Below are 4009 nucleotides of genomic sequence, written 5' to 3'. Positions count from 1 at the left end.
ATCCACTACCAGCCATTTTTAAGTCACGATCTCAACAACACAAGGAATTGTATAGTACAACCCCAATTCCAATGAAGTTGGGACGTTGTGTTAAACCTAAATAAAAACAGAATACAATGATTTGCAAATCATGGTCAACCTATATTTAATTGAATACACTACAAAGACAAGATATTTAATGTTCAAACTGATAAACTTGATTGTTTTTAGCAAATAATCATTAACTTAGAATTTTATGGCTGCAACACATTCCAAAAAGGCTAGGACAGGTGGCAAAAAAGACTGAGAAAGTTGAGGAATGCTCATCAAACAGCTGTTTGGAACATCCCGCAGGTGAACAGGCTAATTGGGAACAGGTGGGTGCCATGATTGGGTATAAAAGGAGCTTCCCTGAATTGCTCAGTCATTCACAAGCAAAGATGGGGCGAGGTTCACCTCTTTGTGAACAAGTGTGTGAGAAAATAGTCGAACAGTTTAAGGACAATGTACAATTGTACGGAATTTAGGGATTTCATCTGAGCAGCCAGGCATACAATAATGGCCGGTCCTGGATGTGCCAGGAGACAAGACGGGGGAATGGGACACAGTTGGAGACCATCACAATGACGAGGAGACATGAGGACAGAAAGTAAAGTGAAGAGGAAACAATTACTACAAAATATATGACATCACGAAAAGACAGCACTAAAAACTGAGAACTTAAATGACAAGGGGTAAATGCACAAATCAGATTATCCTGTCATTATGAGCCTGATGAAATATGGAAGTCGAGTATAAATATGTATTAGAGTGGAGGCTACTGTTGGAGAATATGCAGCGTTAAAAAAAATGCTAATGAACATATTATGCAAGGAGTGGCTAATTAGTGTGAAATGATAAGCAGATAAGCAGAAGGCTGAAAGGAAAACCAAATTGTAAAACATTCACCCAATATTTGCATGAATTCAACTCTATGATACAAGCTGCATCTCATGTTTTTGGTTTTTGGAGGGGCTGGAGGCAAGGCAAAACATGGAGGACCCAAGTGCAGGGAAGCAGGGAGGCAAGGCAGGAGAGGAGTACAGGAATATCAAAAAATGTTTTAATTTCCAAAAAAGGCAAACAAGGATCAAGGAGGTTACGCTAAATAAACAAAAGTCCAAACATTTAAATAAAAAGTAACAAATAAACATGACGGGACAAGGAAACATGGGCTATGACAACTGCTGACATAGCCCATACGACAAATGACAATGAATTGACCAGAACTGGACCCAGCAGGAAGCACATGGCGCCGCCCTGCACGCCGCCAGTCTGCTCCCCGGCAGCTGCAGCAGGCTCCCGTTCCTGCTCTTCGGCAGCTGCGGCAGGCTCTGACGGCGCTCGTCCAGCGGCTGCCACCCGTCCTTGCCCCGGCGCCGCCCGTCCAGCGGCCGCCACTCGACCCTGCTCAGGCGGCACCCGTCCAGCGGCCGCTACTCAATTCTCTTGGCTGGTCTCTGCGTTGCCATTGGGTCCAGCATCATGGCCGTCCGCCTGAATTGCCCTGTGGAAACCCTGGTGCTTGGTGTCCTGGCTGACCTCCTGAACTGCCCAGCCAAGCACCTGACGTCTGGTGGCCTGGATGGCAACCAGACTGACTCTGAGCGGCGGACTCTGAACACGCCTCCAGGCCACCTTCCAGCCACTCTGTTTTGACTTTTTTGTTTTTGTGCCTTTTCGGAACGTCTGGGATCCGTTCCTTAAAGGGGGGGGGGGCACTGTCATGGTCTGTGTTTTGGTTTGGATTGGGTTTTGTTTTGTTTCATGTTTTCCATGTTGTTCATGTCTTGTGTGCTCATTTAGTCATTGTCATTTGTCGTATGTCAGCAGTTGTCATAGCCATGTTTCCTTATCCCGTCATCTTTCTTTGTTACTTTTTATTTAGATGTTTGGACTTTTGTTGATTTAGCGTAACCTACTTGATCCTTGTTTGCCTTTTTGGGAAATGAAAACCTTTTTTGATATTCCTGCACTCCTGTCTTGCCTCCCTGCTTCCCTGCACTTGGGTCATCCACGTTTTGCATTGCCTCCAGCCCCTCCAACAACCCAAAACGTGACACTGCATAATAAAGACGGAAAGGACTGCTTGAACTTTAGAAGCATCAATTGATCGCAGCTGATTGCCCACTGGTTCCTGTTTAGAACAACAAGTCACCGCTGTTTTTAAAGACATCACCAGGAACCCCCTGGACCCGATCAGATGTCTTCTGCCACTGGCATTTAAAATGTCTGCAAATCAGGTGTGTTTTATTTATTTATTTATTTTTGTTAAATAATTGTTTTTTTTAAATCCATCTTTGGTTATAGTATGTGTACGTGTTAGATGTGTGTGTGCGTGGCTGTTAATTCGGCAGATATGGCCTTGTTTGTCATGTGTAGATCTCTGGTATGCCATGTTTGGGTGTAATGTGCAGTCATGGGGATCTCATCTGTCCCAGACACAACACACAAATACACAGGCACATCATCACATACTCAAACACACTCTTACATGCAGTTGTCGGCCACCTGAATTTGTTGATACTTTCTTACTCACATTTACACTATATCATTTCTTCCCTTAGTGTTTTCCATCTTCCTTCTTCTCTCTCCAACACCCCCTTCTACTCTCTTCTTCTATCTCATCATCTCTGTCTGGTATTAATGCGGAAGTGATGGAAGAGGGCTGTATAAGAGGCCTGACAGTGCTCATCTTTGGCCGATGATGCATTGCATCCTTGGGCCTCCCTGCAGCCCCATTACACTCTGATTAATTGGGCCTGCTTAGGTCAATAACTCATCGGTTAAAAAACAAAACGCTCCAGTGGTGAGCAAGAGGGGAGGAGTTGAGAAGAGGCAATGAAGGACACAGAAAAAGGGCAAAGAAAAGAAGCGTGAGAAAGATAACGGTTTAAATGTCTATGAAAAACAACCAACGAAAGCAAGAGCAAGGTTATGAATTCTGATAATTACGTGCTTGCTTGTACAGAATTGCTTTGGCTTTATGCCGGTTTCACAATCTATAACAGTTCTCAGGTGTCTTCATAACATATATTGGCATGCTTTCATCAAACTGCTCCAAGGATCGAGAATTATAGACATTTTCCCAGCATGTTTCTTGCCATGGTGAAAGCTTGTTTTAGGGGCGGATCTGTCTCATGAAGAAGTAAGTGAGCCAGCCAGCCATCGTCCTGCCCCACATAACTGCTGGGCCAAAGGCAAGCCCGGCTTCCGTTACAATGACAACCAGTGGGCTGGGTCTCGCTGGTGCATTCCCGCTGACATTTGCCTGTCGTGGTGGCGAGCGTTTGCGGCAGCCAGCTGCTTGCGTCTTCTAGCGGAAGCAGAACCCAGAGTGTGGAAAACAAGACAATAAACAGATTTTTGTGGCACCAAACACAAGCTGCATCGATCATGAAATAAGTTCATTGCCACACAAACACTCACTGTTCACCTCATCAGGTACAACTGCACAATCTACAATAACATAACGATCTAAAATTCGGTATTGCAAAGATACTAATGCACAGTTGAGATCTCAGATATGTATTAGTTCAACATGGCGGCACGGTGACCGACTGGTTAGAGCGTCTGCCTCACAGTTCTGAGGACCGTGGTTCAATCCCTGACCCCACCTGTGTGGAGTTTGCATGTTCTCCCCGTGCCTGCGTGGGTTTTCTCCGGTTTCCTCCCACATCCCAAAAACATGCGTGGTAGGTTCATTGAAGACTCTAACTTGCCCGAAGGTGTGAATGTGAGTGTGACTGGTTGTTTGTTTGTATGTGCCCTGCGATTGGCTGGCAACCAGTTCAGGGTGTTCCCCGCCTCCTGCCCGATGATAGCTGGGATAGGCTCCAGCACGCCCGCGACCCTAGTGAGGAGAAGCGCCTCAGAAAATGGATGGATGGATGGATTGGACAATAATGTGCTATTTTTCTTTAATAAAAATACTGTATGTTACAAAAGAAATTGGTGTTTTTTGGGGGGCTGGAACAGATTAATGGCATTT

Source organism: Phyllopteryx taeniolatus, chromosome 3 (genome assembly GCF_024500385.1).
Source record: "Phyllopteryx taeniolatus isolate TA_2022b chromosome 3, UOR_Ptae_1.2, whole genome shotgun sequence".
Taxonomy (NCBI): domain Eukaryota; kingdom Metazoa; phylum Chordata; class Actinopteri; order Syngnathiformes; family Syngnathidae; genus Phyllopteryx; species Phyllopteryx taeniolatus.
This window is presented reverse-complemented; position numbering follows the sequence as displayed.